Raw genomic sequence first — 19,623 nt, 5'->3', positions numbered from 1 at the left:
GTTTGTTAAATAAATTACCTTTTCTTAAAGAATTTTATTATTAGTATTTTTTATTGAAGTGTAGTTGATTTACAATGTTGTGTAAATGAATTCTTTTTTTAAAAACCTCGTGTCAATTCCCTGAGGTAGGTGTTGTTTTTATTCCCATCTTACAGAGGAGAAAACTGAGGTTTGGGTCAAGCATGTAAATGAATAAAGTCACCTCCCTGTTCAGTATGTCATTTTCCCCATTTATTTGGGCTATGTAGTTTTAAAATGTCTCATTCAAGTAAGGCTTCTTAAACGTTTTATGATGCCCTTTAAATATGGCCCGAGAAGTAACAAAAAGCCTCTGTTTTGTTCAGGACGGGCCAGGCTTACGCTGCAGGTCCAGCACCTCAGTCTGTGCCTCACGCCACACCTGGTGACTCTCCAGAGCATCTCCTCTCTGCAGTGATGCCCTGACCCAGGCTGCCCCAGTTGCGGACGCCACCACCCTCTCAACCCACGGCTCCCAAGGCAGGGGGACGGGGGCGGGGTAGAGTGGGAGAAGAGCATGACGCGGCTATTATTTCTCCTCGTACCCCATTGGCCTGAGCTGGTCACATGGGCACCAGCTTGTACTGCAAAGGTTGCTGGGAACTGTAGTCTTTCCACATATCTAGGAAGTGGAAAAGGAACTAGGATTCGGAGTATGTTTGGCTTTGGATCCGCCCCAGCCTCCACACGTTCAAGTCATTATTTCTGAGGTACTTTTGCTTTATAAGTCTCCACTGTGGACTTGCTTTTTACACTTGGTTTATTGTTTTTGTTTTTTCTCCTTTTCTTTAGTCGTGTCCCCTCCTCTTTCCCTCTCCCTACACCCCCGAAGCCTTACTGGTTAGGAGAGTCAGCATCACTCCTTACCCTTGGGTTTCACCGGCTGTGAGACCGCAGGGTGGGAAATCCGGGAGACGAAAGGTGCTGCCTTCCGATGCAGCCAAAGGAATTGCTCTTCTGTAATTACAGCTAGAAGGGCAGTCTTGTAGAGATGAATGCTGTGAAGAGTCATAGGGTGTGGATAATTAAGGGTCTTGGTTAGGGGCGGAAACCTGTTGCCTCAGAGAGATAAATTAAGGAAAGCTCGTCGATACAAGTAGCAGATGACCCTTTTTTTTTTTTTTTTTTTTTTTTTGCGGTACGCGGGCCTCTCACTGCTGTGGCCTCTCCCGTTGCGGGGCACAGGCTCCGGACGCGCAGGCTCAGCGGCCATGGCTCACGGGCCCAGCTGCTCCGCGGCATGTGGGAATCCTCCCGGGCCGGGGCACGAACCCGTGTCCCCTGCACCGGCAGGCGGACTCCCAACCACTGCGCCACCAGGGAAGCCCCTGTATGTGTTTTTTTGAACGCAGATATTTACTTTTTTTTTTTTTTTTTCAGAATTATTTATTGAACATCTACCATGTTCCAGGCACTGTTCTAGCTTTTGGGGATGAAAAGCTGAACAAGAGAATTGCAACATCATGTCCCCTTGGTCCACCTCTGATTTCAGCTGTGCATATGGTGGACAGTCTCTTGCAAGTCCAGGCTTGCCTCAGACTGCCAGTGTGCATCCTATGACTCCAGTTGTGGGGTTTTCTGGTTTTTTTCCAAAACAGCAGGAACTTCTTTGTCCCACGAACAGGTGCAGCCAGAAGTGTTAACACCCCTGGGGCAGCCCTCAACAGTGGGGTGGGAGCTGGTAGATAAAGCCTGCAGCTTCCTGTCTCTCAGGAGATGATTCTGAGAGGCCTTCTGTAAGTCTTAAGTCCTCGTGAAGTGGAGTTCTTGTTATCAGCATCGACCTTGGTAATGCGTGCTTATATTGACTTTTTTTTCTTTCTCACTATCGCCAGTCTCTTGCTTCCGCTTCCTGGTATCACATTGTAGAATAAACGATAGGCTCGCCACCCTGGTCTCAGCTCTGCTTTTAGGGGAACCAAGCCCTGAAGAAGCCTACATTCTAGGGCAGTGCTGTCCAAAAGAAATACAGTATGAGCCACATACACAATCAAAAAACTTCTAGTAGGCACATTAATAAAAGAGAAACAGGTAAAGTTAATTCTAATAGTATATTACATTTAATATACTCACAAAACTATCATTTCAACATGTAATCAATATAAAAATTATATTTATTAATAAGATACTGTGTATTCTTTTTTCTGTAGTAAATCTTTAAAATTCAATGTGTAATTTACACTTATGACGCATCTCATAACGATGAATGCTAAAGTTTCATTGGAAATACATGATCTGTATTTCGATCTCATAAAATTTATAGTTGAAAAGTATTTTTCCTTATGCTAGTTTTTCTAAACACACTTAAAGCTGTCCAATAACTAAATCAAGTTTCCACTTCTAAATTGAAATTAATTGAAATAAAATAAAATATTCAGATCCTCAGTAGTACTGGCCTCATTTCAAATGCCCAGTAGCCACATGTAGCTACTGTATAGACAGACAATACACAAAATACAAGAGTAACACATATGCTATGTTAGGTGGTGATAAATGCTAGGGAGAAAAATAAATGCAGGGAAGGGACTTACCAGTATTGGGATGATGATGGTGACCATTTTTAGTTAGGGTTACCAGACTTAGCAAATAAAAATACAGGACATCTAATGAGATTGACATTTCAGATAAACAACAGATAATTTTATTTAACTATATTTTTTTATTGAAGTATAGTTGATTTATATAACAATATTATATTAGTTTCAGGTGTACGACATATTGATTCAATATTTTTATAAATTATACTCTATTTAAAGTTATTGTAAAATAATGGCTATATTCCCTGTGCTGTACAATACATCCTTGTAGCTTATTTTATACACAGTAGTTTTTACCTTTTTAATCCCCTACCCCTATATTGTCCCTCCCCCTCCCCTCTCCCTACTGGTAACCACTAGTTTGTTCTCTATATCTGTGAGTCTGTTTCTGTTTTTGTTATACTCACTAGTTTTATTTTTTAGATTCCACATGTAAGTGATAACATACAATATTTGTCCTTCTCTATCTGACTTACTTCACTAAGTGTAATACCCTCCAGACCCATCCATGTGGTTGTAAATGGCAAAATTTCATTCTTTTTTATGGCTGAGTAATATTCCATTTTGTGTGTGTGTGTGTGTGTGTGTGCGCGCGTGTATATGTATATGTATATATATATATATATATATATATATATATATATATATATACACCATATCTTCTTTATCCATTCATCTAGCAACAGAACATTTTAAAGTATAAGTCTGCCCTATGCAAAAATGTCCCAGATATTTCATGGGACATTGTCATACTAAAAAGTTACTCTTCGTTTATCTGAGATGCACATTTAGCTGGGCATCCTGTACTTTATCTGGCAAAGTATCTGGCAACCCTAAGTAGGTGGCCAGCAGATACCTCGCTGAGGTATCTTTGAATGTAGACATGGGGGAGGCAAGGGCGTGAGTCACATGGGTATCTGGGAGAGCAGGTGGAAGGGACAAATGCAAGGGTCTTCAGTGGGAACATTTTTGGTTGAGCAGAGGATTGACATGGTACCACTTATATTTGAACAGGATCTCTGGAGCTGCCGTGTTGAGAACAGCGAGAAGGGGCCAACAGCATAAGCTGGGAGAGACAGGAGGCCACTGCAGTAATCCAGGCTAGAGGTGATGGTGGCTTGGACCAGAAGGGGCTCGGATTCTGGATGTATTCTGAAGGCAGAGTCGGCGGCACGTACTGATTGGATAAGCGTGAGAGGTAAGTCAAGGACTCCTAGATATGTGCCCTCCACCTGGAAGGATGGAGTTTTCATGTACAGAGATAGGGAGCAAGGTTGAACATTAGGGGAGGGGCAGAGCTCAACAGTTTGTTTTGGACACGGTAAGCTGGAGGTGCCTGGTAGACACTCAAGTGGAGATGCTGAGTCAGCCAGCTGCAGCTCAGGTGAGACAGCTGGCTGGAGTTAAGTTGAGAGACGGAATTCAAAGCCATGAACCTGGATGAGATCTCCAGGGGAATGAGTCTGAGTCAGAAAGAGGAAAGATCCATGGGCTGAGCCCTGGGTCACTTCAAAAGTATTCTAATCCTCTCACCAAGCCCAAGAGTTTGGGCCTGTGAGAATTTCCATTTTCTTTTCTTTTTTAAAAAACTTTTTCTTTTATATCGGAGTATAGCCGATTAACAATGTTGTGATAGTTTCTAGTGCACAGCAAAGCGACTCAGCCATACATATACATGTACGCAGAGAATTACCATTTTCATGGATGAAGGATTTGAGGCTTGGAGAAGGGAAGGAATCTGCCAAAGCCGAAGGCAGACTGGATGAACTTTCCTATTGGTCTCTGTTTCCTTCTTTCCCCATCCCTTCTCTGCATACAGAATGAGCTTTTTATTTTTCAATTATTTTTAGATTGTTTAAAGTATTTAAATATACAGAGTGTGAAAGTCGCCATTTTAATGATTTTAAAGTGTCTAATTTAGTGGCATTTAGTCCATTCACAGTGTTGTGTGACCATCACCACTCTATAGTTCCAGAACATTTTCATCACCCCAAAAAGGAAACTCTGTATCTCCAGTCACTCCCCATCCCCTCTCCCCCTGGCAACCACTAATCTGCTTTCTGTCTCTATGGACTTGCTGATTCGGGGTCTTTCCTATAAATGAAATCATACAGTATGTGTTTCTTGGTGTGTGTCTGGCACGTATTAGTACTTCATTCTTGTTTACGGCCAAACGATATCCCATTGTATGGATATACCACATTTCGTTTTGCCGTCATGCCGTGATGGACATCTGGGTTGTTTCCACCAGCCAGAATGACTTTTTCAAACAGAAGTCAGATGATGTTATTGTCTTCTCTTCCCTCCCCCAGCCCCCCAACCCTCCCATAGCTCCCGATCACACTTGGGACCAAATGCAAGTCCTTACCGAAACCCTAGTGGTCTTACCTCCTCCGGCCTCTGGCTGCCTCCCCACCCCCGATCACTGTTACCCCCATCAGGGCAGCACTGGCCTCTGGGAAGCTCCGAGCACACACCAAAAGCCCCTTCTGTACCTTTGTGCTTGCTTGGTTTGCACACTCCTCCCCAGATAGCCCCCCACTCCAATCTCTACTAAAATGTACTCCCCTGCCCCCCATGTAAAACTCCACCTCCGGCTCTTTTTTTTTTTTTTAAATAAATTTATTTATTCATTTTTGGCTGCATTGGGTCTTTGTTCCTGCGCGCGGGCTTTCTCTAGTTGTGGTGAGCGAGAGCTACTCTTTGTTGCGGTGCGCGGGCCTCTCACTGCAGTGGCCTCTCTTGTTGCGGAGCATGGGCTCTAGGTGCGAGGGCTTCAGTAATTGTGGCTCGTGGGCTCGAGCGTAGGTGCAGTAGTTGTGGCACGTGGGCTCAGTAGTTGTGGCTCACAGGGCTCCAGGCATGCGGGCTTCAGTAGTTGTGGCGCACGGGCTTAGTTGCTCTGCGGCATGTGGGATCTTCCCGGAACAGGGCTTGAACCCACGTCCCTTGAAGTGGCAGGCGGATTCTTAACCACTGCGCCACCAGGGAAGTCCCCACATCTGGCTCTTTATTTTGCTTTTTCTCTTCAGAGCATGTATCACTACCTGGTTTTATATTACCGTCATCCCTAGGTGTCATGGGGATTGGTTCCAGGACCAGTTGCAGACACCAAAATCCGCAAATTCTCAAATCCCATCGTTGGCCTTCCGAGTCTGCGGACTTGGCATCAGCAGATACAGAGGGCCAGCTTTATTTATTGAAAAAAATCTGTGGCCCTGTGCAGTTCAAACCCATGTTGTTCAAGGGTCAACTGTATATATAAATACATATAATTGTATATAGTAGATATAATATATTATTATATTGTTTGTTCTTCTGTAGAATATTTTTTTCACTAGGATGGAAGCTTTTGTTCCATGTCCTGCAGCACTGTACCCTGGGGACTTAGGATAGATGTTTCTGACATGAATATTGCCGAGAACTGAGGTTTGCTCATTTGCTGACTCCACTTTTCATGAGAGGGTCTAGCATCGAAAACTTGCATGGGGCCTGGACACTTAGATTCTCCGTGGAGCCCTGGCCCTGAAAAGGAGGAGCAGGAGAAAGAGCTTCTTCCTGTCCTTGAGGAATTTGTAAACTAGCTACACACAACTTGCAAGTAGAGAAAAATTCAAAGCCAGAGAAGGACTGACTAGGGTGGGGAGGGGTGATGCAACAGAGGTTCCCATCCAGGCTGCAGAGCTTCTGGTCCAGGAGGCTCACAAGCTGGGCTGAGGCCAAATTTCGGTCACTTGCTAGCTGTGTGACTTAGAGGAAGGCAATGAACCTCTCTGAGCTGCTGGTTTGCGGTAAGTGCAAAAGAGACAGTGGGTGGGCAAATTGTTTATTAATAGTAAGCAGATCAATGCTAATTATTTTCATTGTTTATATCTGAGTTTCTTCTTGATGCTGAATAGCAAAGTTTGGGTTCTTTGGGTGCAAGCAACAGAAACAGGACTCTGGCTTCCTTAAATAAAAAAGGGCTTTATTGCAAGGATATTGAGGAGTTCTCAGAAGTGGAGAAAGGCTGCAGAACCAGGACTCTAAAACGATAAAGACTGTTTCAGCTCCAGGGATTTGGGTAAAATTTGAGCCCATGAAAAGGCTTGTTGGTGGAATCTACTCCGCCTCTATTCAAGGAAGAGAGCATCTGACTGGCTTGGCTTAGGCTCAGTGCCTACCTGCTGGGCAGGGGGAGGAAGGTCACCTTGATTGACAGGCCCACCAAGAGCCGTGAAAGGGATGGTTCCTCAAATGGAAACTGAGGCTTTTTACCAGGAAAAGGAGCAATAGATGTTGGGTAGGGAAAAGAGATATCGATTAAAATAATCAAAGCACAGCATTTCCTGTGTACCTGGCCTTGTGCAGGGCTCTGTGGGGAGCTGAAGCAAAGCAAGTCTTGATGCTGAGGGGTTTTGATTTGTATTGCACGTAGAGGGAGTCAGACTGGGGTTTCTAAACTTGGATATTGTTTAATTCCACTGTGTGTTAGGTCTGCCTGTTTGCTTAAAGCTCCCTCTTTGCAATTCACACGATTCATTAGGCGTCTGGCCTTGTGTGGTTCAGGGTGAGAACATGCTGTTAACTCTCCCGACCCTGCCACGCCGCGCCCCCAGTTCCTTCAGAGAGTGAGGATTCTCTGCAGAGCTGGCTGGCTGCTGCCTGCTCTCCTGTTCTCTCCTGGCTCAGGAGCTGCCTGGTGTCAGAAGCCACTTCTGAGTCATCCCTGTGTGATCTCACCTTGGGACGGTGGTGAACAGTTGGTGCCTTTTCACGTTTCAGGGCACATCCTGAGATGAAAGCAAAGGGAAAGACGTGGGTGCATTCCCGTTTCCTCTGGGCTTACAGATCCTTTGCCCGGCTATTAAAATGTTAACAAATAACGTTTATGGTTAGGAAATGAATCCAGTCTCATTATGGTGAACTTAAAAAAAAAAAAAAGAAATCAAGTATTATCCTTCATCCCATCACGGTCCTACCATGCAGTGACATCATTTTGGGGCCTATCTTTTGTCATTCTACTTCAGTGCACATATATACCAAGACATATAGAAAATATAGCATTTTTTCTAATTAATTGACACATTGCAATTTTTCTAATTTATAGATATTAGTTAATATTTATTATTATTACTATTATTAATAAATTCTGGTGTTTATAGAGTCACTTGCCATTGGACCCTCAACATCGCTTTCTCAGTTTGGTTGAACAAAGGAAGAAATGCACTGTTAATTTCATCGTCAGGATGGGAAATGAAAACTGAGCCCTGACAGTGTGATGGTTAAGAGCTTGACCTCTGCAGTAATAATCACGAACGTTTATAAAGCCTTTCCTCTGTGCCAGGTACTATTCTAAGCACTTTTTTATACTAAGTCATCTATTCACAGTGAGCAGTGAGGGAGGGAGGATGATGAGGAGGAAAAACCACCCCTGTCCAGGTGGCTTATTTATGGCTTGGGGTGTGTTCTGAATAGTTGAACATCCATTCTGATTGGTTGGCTTCTGTGCTCTTCCAGTTGTAAAATATTCTGAGTATTAACCCTGCATGTAATTATAGGCTAACTGGCCTTACCCACCCCACCCCTGTGACAGTGATCTTATTGAGGACAAAAACTATGTCTTACTCATGTATGTTTCCCAAGGCCCCAATAAATGTTTATTGAATGACTGATTCCATCTCATTCTTCCTCCACGAACAAAAAGGTCTTTCTTTTGAAGGACATAAAGTCCTAGGTATCCCTATGTGGTTTAATATCCCTGTCCTCACCCTTGCCTTGATTTTCTGGGTGTGTTTCCTGGTATGATTATGGGTAGTGCTAGCCCTGGGCAGAGGGTCCTGCCCCACATTGAAAATGTGGCCTGAGGAGCTGCTAAGCCACAGGATCTGGATGGAGGAAACTCAGATGTCATCATGCATGCAAGTGCCTGCGCTGTGTGCATTGCAATCAACTTCTGTGTAATGGTGAGAGAACTGGGAGCTTTAGAAGGTAGAAAAACATTTAAATATGAAAGAAAACCTTATTCTTCTAGAGTAGTGGGGTGGAATAATAGAGGGACTACAGACTCTAGCATCAGAAGATCTGAGTTAGGGTCCAGATTCTATTACTTACAAGTCTAAGTTAGTTATTATCAATACTTACTAAACTGCATTGTTTACATGAGCATCCACTTTTTGTGTTGTAGGTTCTACGGGTTTTGACAAATATGTAATGACTTGTACCCACCATTGCAGTATCATACAGAATAAATTTCTCTGCCCTAAGAATCACCGATTCTTCACCTATTCATCCCTGTCTCTCCCCAAACCCCTGACAACCACTGATCTTTGTACATACACTTTAAATGCACAGTGTCCCTGCCAACTAGCAAATGCCTCATTCTCAGTGCTGGAAATCTTATTTCCTTCTAATCCCCCCACCCTGGATGAGAATATGCAATAAGGCCCAGAGAGTTTGTTCTTCTCCCAGGGGCATTCATTGCTTTGCCTCCCCATTGTAAGACTACAGTAGAATAATAATGTCGATCCTGCAGGGTTGTTATAAGGATTACATATATGAAAAATGAAAACCTCTCCAGATGTTAACTATCACTGGTGTCTCTAATTTTGATTTTGAGTAGCTCCATCAGAAAGAAGTTAGTATTTATTTTAATATGCAAAAGGGTTTGCTAAGCAAATGTAGGGACTGCAGGGAAATGTTTAACTTAGAGAATGAGCTTTTAGAAAACAATTAGCAACTGCCACTTGTGGATTAATGTGCCACCCAACTGGGCTATTCCCCCAGGCTTAGTCCTCATCTCCTGTTCTCCTCCTGCTCTGTCATCAGCAAACACATTTATCTTTCATGGCTTCTCTCATTTCTTGTTGGATACATTCAAATCTGTCTGGAGTACTATCCTGTCACCTGAGTCCCGGTCAGTATCTTTGACTGTTTCCTGGAAAGTTCCACTCAATGTCCTGCCTTCACATCAAATTCAGAAAGGTGGGCTCCTCTGAGGATGTAGAGAAATTGAAACACTTGTGCACTGTTGGTGGGAATGCAAAATAGTGCAGCTGCTATGGAAAACAGTATGACAGTTCCTCAAAAAATTAAAAAAATAGAGTTACCATATGATCCAGTAATTCTCCTTCTGGGCATATACCCAAAAGAGTGGCAAGAGGGTCTTGAAGAGATATTTGCACAACCATATTCATTGCAGCATTATTCACAATAGCCAAAAGGTGGAAGCAACCCATATGTCCATTGGCTGGTGAAAGATAAACAAATTGTGGTATACAAAAACAACAGAATATTATTCAGCCTTAAAAAGGAAGGAAATTCTGACACACACTACAACATAAATAAACCTTGAAGACATCATGCTAAGTGAAAAAAGCCAGACACAAAAGGATAAACACTGTATGACGCCACTTGTATGAGATTTACAGAGTAGGCAAACTCGGAGAAACAGAAAGCAGAATAGTGGTTCCCAGGGGCTTCTTGTGGGAGGGGGAAATAGGGAATTGTTGTTTAATGGGTATAGAGTTTCAGTTTTGTGAAATGAAGAATTTCTGGAGACTGGTTAGACAACAGTGTGAATATGCTTAACACTACTGAACTGAATACTTAAAGATGGTTAAGATGGTAAATTTTATGTTATGTGTATTTTATCACAATTAGAACAGCTAAAAACCTAGCTCCTGGGACTTCCCTGGTGGTCCAGTGGTTAAGACTCCATGCTTCCAGTGCAGGGGGTGTGGTTTCAGTCCCTGGTCAGGGAGCTAAGATCCCACATGCCGTGTGGCACAGCCACAAAAACAAAAAATGAAAAACAAACAAACAAAAAACCTAGCTCCTGATCTCAGCTCAAAAGAGACACATCCTAGCTTAGGGAGAGGGGTGGAGTGTAGTGGTTATTGGTGTGGGACCTGATGTTGGACTGCTGAGTTTTAACCCCAGCTCCATGGAACCTTGGCCAGGTTCCTTAAACTTCTCTATGTCTGTTTCCTTGTCTGTAAAGTATAAATAATATGCATATTTCACAAAGTTATTGTGAGTATTAGGTGAGTTAATCCACGTACAGGGTTTAGAAGAATGGTTGGCCTGTAGTATGTGTTCACTAAACTGTCAGCTATTATTATGTGGCCCATGTCCTGGAAGCACCTGCCTTCTCTTCTCCACCTGTCTGAATCTTCCACATCTTACAAGTCCCAGATAAAATTTCCTCTTCTTATTAAAAGCTTTTCTGACCATCCTCTTCTCCAAACAGTCATAGTATTTAGACTGTAGCACTCACTTATTTAATACTGCTTTGTATTATATATTATAGTTATGCTACATGTATGTAATCAAAGTGCTTTTGAAAGCCACTGGAAAGAAGTGTGAAATGATTAAAATAGTGAGATCTCTGAGGAGTTGGAGCTGGGGAAAATGACCACTTATGTTATATGTGGTGGATGCTGGGCTCCCCTGAAAGCAGAGCCTGAGACAAGGACTTGAATGCAGCTTGGGAAGTGATTTCAGGGAGTAGGAGTGAGAGAGTGGGGAGAATGAAGGAGAAAAAGCTGATTTAAGAGCATTGTGATGGTCAGTTTTATGAGTCAACTTGGCTAGGCTATAGTGCCCAATGGCTTGTTCAAACACCAGTCTAGATGTTGCTGTAAAGGTATCCTTTAGATGTGGTTAACATTTAAATCAGTTGACTTTAAGTAAAGCAGATTACCCTCCATCATGTGGGTGGGCTTCGTGCAATCAGTTGATGGCCTAAGAATAAAGACTGAAGTTTTCCAAAGCAGTGGTAACTCTGCCTCTAGCCTGCAATATAGAACCCCTGGCTGGGTTTCAGTCTATGAATTTCAGACTCAAAACTGCAATATCAGCCTTTATCTGAATCTCCAGCCTGCTGGCTTGCTCAACAGATTTTGGACTTGCCAGCCCCTACAATTGCATGAGCCAATTATTTCAATGAGATCTCCCTCACTATGTATATATTCTGTTGGTCCTGTTTCTCTAGAGAATCCTGACTAATACAGGTATGCTGTCAAAGTCACTGCTGTGGGCATCTGTGGCTTGATTCTGACCCAGCCCTTCTGAGGACCATCAAAAAGCCTTTCACATTTGTCTGCTGAGAATTTACCCCAGGATTGACATTTACCTCTGGCTTCTGCCCCCAGTGGTTGAGGCTGCACCTGGGGGTGTTACCTCCTTGGCATTTCTGGGCTGTCATGCAAGTTTGATGAGAAGCTTCCTGTTGGTGTTTGTTGGTGTCAGAGAAGCTCTGGGGACAAATGCTTTGGGCTCTCAGCAGAGACCTCGTGGGACCATCCAGCAGAGCTTTCCCCATGAGGTGGCAGAGATGGCCATTAGCCATTCCAAACTTATCGTTTCCCAGTGAGGTAAACTCACTGGGAAGAGATTGTTTACGTTCTGATAATCTTGGCCTGAGTCCCAGAATTGCCTCTAACTGTCCGTGTTTGGGTCCTATGCCCACTCTGAATAATCCCTTTGGCCAGGGAATTGAAATTGTCTCATTAAACAGGTGTGGGTCAGATGTCTCCCCAAATCCAAGGACTGAAGGCTGGTGGGGGTGGGGAGCAGTTTCCCAAGGAGATGATGAACAGGCAGAAACCATGTCTATTACATGTATCTGTTTTTTAAAGTGAATATGTAGGAAATTACAATAACTATTAAATAACGAATTTGATTTTCTTCTTCTTTTCATTATGTAATCATTTCTCCAGTAAATAACTGGAGTTGATATATGGTCACATAAATGGCAGGAGGTATCTTGTCAGACAAGTACTCCTGCTCGGTTTGCTGGGAGGTTTTCTGATCCCTAAGAGTTTGCTTTTCTGCAATATTTTGAACATTTCACCAAAACCAGATTTTCGAATCTACCGCTGGTTATTTAATCCATGCTCCCTGATCAACGAGTGCAGGAGGAGAATCTCGACAATGGTTTGGTGTTTCTTACCTTAGTAAGCTGTTCCTTCTTCCTGTGTTGTTCGCTTGTGCTATCGGGTGTACGTGTCAGATAGAGGCAGCTACAATGCCATTATTATTTAGTCTCAAAACGCCTTTCCTCTGTGGTTTTGATTAAAATTGTCTATTTTAGGAGTAGTAAAATCTGCACTTATTAACCATTTGTTATGCGCCAGTCCCTGTGCTAAGTGCTTTCAGCATTACCTCATTTAACTTCCACAGTGCCCTCCAAAGGGTATCATTCTGTTCCTCTGAGGAAACTGGCATTTAGAGGAATAAGTCTAGCCAAGGTCCACCTGCGTTTTCTCCACCACATTAAAAAAAAAAAAAAATCTGAGTAACCCCCCATGTGGTTTATCTGTGACCTTTTAAAACTAAAACTTTTATTCATAATTAAGGGAAAATATATGAAATAAGCATTACTTAACTTGCATGTAACAGTCTGTGTAGTTAGAATTTTTTTTTTTTTTTGGTCGCGCTGCCCAGCGTGTGAGATCTTAGTTCCCCAACCAGGGGTCGAACCCACACCACCTGCAGTGGAAACACAGAGTCTTAACCACTGGACCGCCAGGGAAGTCCCTGTGTAGTTAGAATTTAAACCCAGGCCTATCAGACTCCACACACTAAAGGTTTTCCTTTTTGTATATATTTTCAAACAATATAAAAGAGTAAATAGTGCAAAGTTTCACTCCCACCCCATCTCCCAGCCACCCAGCTCACACATCTCCAAACAGCCATCATCACTTTTATTGGTTTCCTTTTAGGATTTATGCAAATATATTATGTATTCATAACACATAATATTTTCTTTCCTTTACTGAAAGCTAATATATTTTATTTATTTATTTATTAAAAATTTTATTGGAGTATAGTTGATTTACAGCGTTGTGTTAGTTTCAGGTGTACAGCAAAGTGATTCAGTTATAGATATAATGTATCCACTCTTTTTAGATTCTTTTCCCATATAGGCCATTACAAATATTGAGTAGAGTTCCCTGTGCTATAGTAGGTCCTTATTAGTTGTCTATTTTATATATAGTAGTGTGTATTTGTCAATTCCAATCTCCTAATTTATCCCTCCCTCCCCCTTACCCCTGGTAACCATAGGTTTGTTTTCTACATCTGTGACTCTACTTCTGTTTCGTAAGTAAGTTCATTTATACCCTTTTCTTTTTTTTTAGATTGAAAGCTAATATATTTGACATGCTATTATGTATTTTCCTCTTTCTAGGAATTTCTCACCTTAACAACATAAATTCTTTCCAGAGCGATTCATAGACTGTCCTCATTTTTCCCCCTCATGGTTGCATAGTATTCCATCGTATTGATGATTCATAGTATTTACCCAGTCCTCTATTGCAGACATTTAGGACTTTTTTATCTTTTGTTATTCCAATGCAGTGATTATATTTGTATACACATCATTTCATACACATACGAGTATATCTGTAGCATAAAGTGGGGTTGCTAAGTTACAGGCTATGAGCATTTATAATTTTGACAGGTGCCACTAAACCACCTTCCACAGCGCTCATACCAATAGACGCTCCACCAGCAAGGCTGAGAGTGTCTCTTTCTACTCAGCCTCACCAGCTGAACAGCTTGTCTGATAGATGAAAAAAAAGTCATACCTTAGTGTAGTTTCGATAGGCTTTTCTCTTATTATGCCTGAGATTGAGCATCTTCTCATAGGTCTAAGGGCTCGTCCTTTACCCTGTGCCAGTTCTCTTAGCCATGACACTGGGCTGCCTCCCATTACCTTGTTACTCTCGCCCCAGGCTTCAGTAGGGGAACTAGGGTGACATGGTAGGCAGAGCTCTGGACCAGGAGTCAGCCTCAGCGTGTTGGTCCTGGTTCTGCAGACGCGCTCCAAGTTGAAAGGACTCTTGCGCGCTAACACGGTGGCTTCTTGAATCCCTTCCAGTCCTGCAGTTAGGGGCGTTTAGAACAGCCATCTCCAGGAGACCTGATCTCCCTCTGCAGTTCTGCCACTGTGTCTTTGTGTCCTTTCTGCTTGAACACTTCCTGACGGGGGGTGCAGCTTCCTCAACGGCACCGTATTTTTTTTCTGAATAGCTCCAATTTGGGAGCTTTGTTCCCCATGGAAAATCAGTGACAGGAGTCCATTTTCAGTGAAATTTGAAACTATGATAGAATCCCATTCTTCCTTCTGGAGACTTCCGGAAAGAGTTTGACCCCTCCCTCCCCTGGATGTGTGACCTTGAGCTTAACATTGGACCTTTCTGAGCCTCAGTTTCTTCCTGTAAGAGGACAGGTTTGGCCTCCTATTGGCCCCTGCTCCTCTGTGGCATTAACTCCACTCAGATAGGCTTAACCTGTAACGGGGGGTGGAGGTGGGATTTATTGGAAAATGCAAAGTAAGGGGGGGCTCCCAGGTTGGTTTGACTCAGTGACTCAGTGATGGGCTCAAGACTTAGTTTCTTCCAGGCTGTCTGTCTGCTTTGCCTTCCGCAGAACCTCAGCTTCAGGGCAAAGAGCAGACACTGTCTCAGAAGAGCAAGGGTGCTTTTTTCCAGAAGCTCAGTGAACCTCTGCCTGCCACTCATCAAACAACACTGGCCCATCCACAGCAAGCCCATCTCTCTCTGAATTGGTACCTGGAGCCAGGGACTGGGATGCCTGACTGGAGCTGGCACGGTACTGGCTTTTCTACAGTAAAGGGGCTGTAAGAGGGAGTTGTGGCTGTCCTTGTGAAAATGGGGGTTTCTTACCAAAAGAAGTGGTGAATGTAGGGTGGGGGCTGGGCATCCCCAGGGTGCACTTCAGGGGTGGATGAGTTTCCTTTCTGGTTCTAACACTGTGTGATTCTGGATGGATGAAATCCTAGATGTGATTCTGATCAAACGAGGAGAATTACTTAATGCTTTTGTGCCTCAGTTTATCTTTTATTCCCATGTCCACTTTTATTCCCACCTGTTTCCCTAGATGCTGAGGTGGACTGCTTACATTTGCTCTGGAAAACTCTTGCTCAGAAAACTTGCAGACTAGCTTACTTATGAAGTAACAGACAAATCATTGCTTGTTTAACAAGAGAACCTGTCCTCAACATAGAAAAGATATTCAGTTTCTTGCTGAAAGAAAATAACTTCCTGTAAGGGCTCGTACTTGGGGTGCTGTCTGCTAGTTGTTGAACATTTCCACTTTTCAATATGCAGCCTCAGGTGTGTGTGTGGGGGGTTTGTGGTGGTGCCTTCATTAACTGGCTGAAGTATATGGGAGCACTTTGATCGAAACTTGCTTTACTTCTCTGAGCCTCAGTTTCCTGATCTGTGGAATGGGGTAGTAACTCCTCCATGGTTGTAAATTCATTATGATATTGCCATCACCTGTAGCACAGTTTGTGGCACACAGAACGCATTCGATAGGTAAATACTTGTTAAGTAAGTGAATGTTTCTTTTGCAGGGTTGCTATGAGGATTAAAATGGGATAATATACACACTATAGTGCTCAGAGCAGCGTCTGACACACAGAAGACACACGGCAGATAGCTGCCCTTATTTTTACCATTATTATTATTATTTATTATTACTTTTGATTACCATATTTATTTATTATTATTACTTGTTATTACCATTATTATTCATGATTACTTATAATTACCACTGTGAGGAACAGCATGAGGGAGGGCTGACGGAATTGTCCTTGGTCACTAAAATCACTCTGCCTGGCCCCTTGGGCGAATCTGGTCGTGAGCTTGGAGGCTGAGCCTGCCGGGAAGGCTATAAAATGAGCAGAAATCACAGAGGAGTCATCTCTACCCTCCCTTCTCCAACCATGCCACCAGGTCTCAGAAGGCATGGGCTCCTCTGGGTTTGACTCACTTTTAAATTCATTTCAAATTGGTTGGGGGTTTTTCCAGCTAATCTGAGCTGCCTGCTCAGTCTGCAACCCGTGACCCAAATCCCTCCAGCCGAGACTAAGCTGAACCAAGAGGGAGAAGCTCTTTGCCCCAATGTGGAAAATAGCATCAGGGAAGGGGGGGCACTCCTGCCTTCCCCTCGCTACATTGCCTACCTCCTTAAGATCACAATGAGGGGCTGATCATTTTCTGCAAAAGCCACGCTAATCGCCTTCCACTTTTTTTTTTTTCCTTTTCTTTTGGCTTTTTAAATCAAATCCAACTTGTCACCCAGGTCCTGGGCCCAGGCAGAACCAGTTTCAGGAGGAAAGAAAAGGCCACAGAGTTCCACAAAGCTGATTGCTTTCAGGCGGGCTGACCTGCTCATTTGTAGTCTCTGCACGGTCCTAAGAGGGGCTCAGTCTGGAAGCTGGCTGCAGCAGGAGCTGGCTCCCTGAGGAGAGAAGATGGGAGTGCTGGAGGAAAGGAGGGAGGGAAGGAGAGGGGGAATTGGGGAGAGAGGAGAAAGAGAAAAACGGATAAGGCGCCTGGGTGTGATCTCATCTAACCTGCTCCACGCCGCTGAGAATTCATCATGTTTGCCCCATTTTGTGCAGATGAAAGGAGCTTGCCCAAGTCTCCTAACTAGGCAGGGGTGGGGCCTCCGACCCGGTTCTGCTCATCTTTCAAAACTCTTGGATGAACTCTAGTCCTGTGTCATGCCCCATGGGAAAGGGTTCTGCGTTCAAGTAATTTTGGAAACCGTAGAGTATTCTGTTGTCCTGCTGGAGATTCAGAGTTGGCATTAAGGAATTAAGGACCCTGAGGAACCCTGCAGTAAGGAAATTGATTTGATTTGGTTTAATCTAGGAAGTCCCAAAGAATACAATCCCCTGCTTTTTTGTATATGTATATATATGTCTCTACATGTACGTATGTATCTCTTCCTCTCTATTAAAACTACAACTTCACACTTGTACCTCCAATTCTAATGCAGCAGCAGTGGTTTCATCCCAGCCTTCCCCATTCTATATTTAAAACCCTCTTCTCTGACAGTGAGCATATTGAGTCTTATTTATTTAATCCCAGAATACACATTATATCACTGTAGAATTGCTAACCTATACCACTGTGAAAAACAAACCCACTACTTGAGTTTCAATATGTGTTTATAGTTCTTTTTGTCTTTAGCCTGAGGATATTTGGTCAAAATAATGTATCCAAGATTTACCCGGGTTCTTTTTGTTGCCCTTCTTAAGTTTGGTTATGTTATTTATTTGACATACAGCTAGGTTCATTGATTTCTATTTGTATTCCATTTTGCATTTTCTCCCTTGACCTTGCTGGGTTTTTTTTTTTCTTGAGTATTCCCCATCTCTTTGACTCTGTTTCCCATCCTTCCATCCTTTCCATCCCATTTCCACCACCCCTGGGTGTAACTAATTTCATCAGTATCTGATGTATTCTAGTGATACTTTTCTCTCGAGTTAGCAGATACATGTTTTTTTTTTTTTAAATTTCCCTTTCTTACATGAAAGGTGGCATACTATAGATAATCTTTTGCATTTTCTGGAAATCATTTTAATTTTTTAAACTTTTAATTTTTTAACAACTGCCTAGCTCTCCATTTTGTACATAAACTGTAATTTCAACCTTTTTTTTTTAACACTTGTGCAACCCAGGTAGTTTGTTTCCAACATTTAGCAATTATAAATGCTGCTGCAATGAATAACCTTGTGCACATGTATTTTTGCAGTGTTGGAGATACCTTCAGGGTAAATTCCTAGACCCTGGGTGGCTGGGTCAAAAAATAAATAAATGCATCTGTATTTTTCATCAGTTATTGCCCAAATCCTCTTCAATGGTGCTGTGATAGTTTGCATTCTCACCAGTAGTGTTTTAGATTGTGTGTTTCCCCACAGCTTTGCCCAAAGTATATGTCTGTCATCCTCTTTAATTTTGCCATTCCAATGGGAGGGACATGGTTATCTCATTGTGGTTTTAATTTGCATTTTCCCAATCTTGAGTGAGGCTGAACATCTTTTCCTGTGGTTAAGGGCCATTTTTATATATTTCTTTGTGAACTGTCTATTCAAGTTTGTCCATTTTTCTGTCAGGCTTTTGGTCTCTCCCCTGCCCTTTCTCAAGAGTATGTATCAGGGAAATTAACCCTTTATCTGTGATAAAGTTTGCAGATGTTTCCTCCTACTTTGTTAGTAGCATTTTGACTTTCTTTATGGTGTTTCTGTCACACAAAAGTTAAAAAAAAATTCTTCTGTGATCAAATTGCTCAATCTTTTTTTTTTTTTTTTTTTTTTGCCGTGCTGTGCAGCTTTCAGGATCAGGATCTTAGTTCCCCGACCAGAGATTGAACCTGGGCCCTCGGCAGTGAGAGCGCCAAGTCCTAACCACTGGACTGTCAGGGAATTCCATCAATCTTTTCTTTTGTTGCACTTGGATTTTGAGTCACAATTTGAAAACCTTTACCTACTCCCAGGTTGTAAAGGAACTCACCCATGTTTTTTAATAGTACTTGTGTGATTTTATTTATTTTTTACATTTAGATCTCTGATCTATTTGGAATTTATTTTTGTGTATGGTGTGAGGTATGGATCAATTTTATTTTTTTCCAAATGGTTACCTGATTATCTCAGCACCATTTATTAAAAGGTCAATTTTTGCCTTTGGGTGTTTTTAAAAAACACTCTAATAATCCATTTTAGGATAATTATTCTATCTAGATAAAAAATACTTGACCAAAGTTTCTGGCTAGAATCTACCCTCCAGATTTATTTCATTCCTGGTTGACGTTACTCTGACCAATGGCTGGCTAGCTTAGCACCTGGCATCACACTAAGCTGGCTTTGTGATGACAAGTCTGTAGCAGGACATGGCCCTGTGGCCAATTTCAGCATCAGAAGTCTGCCCTCTGGCCTTGTGGATTGGTTCCCATGGTAGCTTTCCAATCTCCTGCCTCTAGTTATTCCCACAATTTGAAACTTGACCAGCTTCCCTTAGCCCTTGATTGCTGTGGTCTGTTTTCCTCTTTGGTCTCTAAAAACTCAGGGCGTTCTTTTAAACACTAGTTTCAAAGTTTGCTGTGCATTATTCTTGTTTTAAATTTGTATGACCCAATGAAATGGAGAAGAGATGAAGGGACCAAGAGAGAGAAGAATATTTCTTCTTTGTCTTTCCCTTGGAGTTCCTCTCATCTGTCTAAAGTGATGTTACGTTAGAGAACCTGGAGGCACATTCATTTCTTTGTA

The 19,623-nt window shown here is 42.5% G+C and overlaps 1 long non-coding RNA gene across 1 annotated transcript in view; it reads left to right on the top strand.

Annotated features, from left to right (window-relative positions):
* The first annotated feature begins 655 nt into the window (after positions 1–655).
* LOC309792067 overlaps positions 656–19,623 on the top strand; it is a 112,115-nt gene continuing 93,147 nt past the window's right edge. Inside the window, exons 1-2 of the long non-coding RNA XR_014291601.1 lie at positions 656–728; positions 3,570–3,753. This is a non-coding gene — a long non-coding RNA (uncharacterized lncRNA). The remainder of the gene's footprint in view (positions 729–3,569; positions 3,754–19,623) is intronic.

The sequence above is a fragment of the Mesoplodon mirus genome (genome assembly GCF_964341445.2).
Source record: "Mesoplodon mirus genome assembly, chromosome: 16".
Lineage (NCBI taxonomy): Eukaryota > Metazoa > Chordata > Mammalia > Artiodactyla > Ziphiidae > Mesoplodon > Mesoplodon mirus.
The sequence above is the reverse complement of the archived record's forward strand: the minus strand, read 5'-3'. Positions and strand labels throughout refer to the sequence as shown.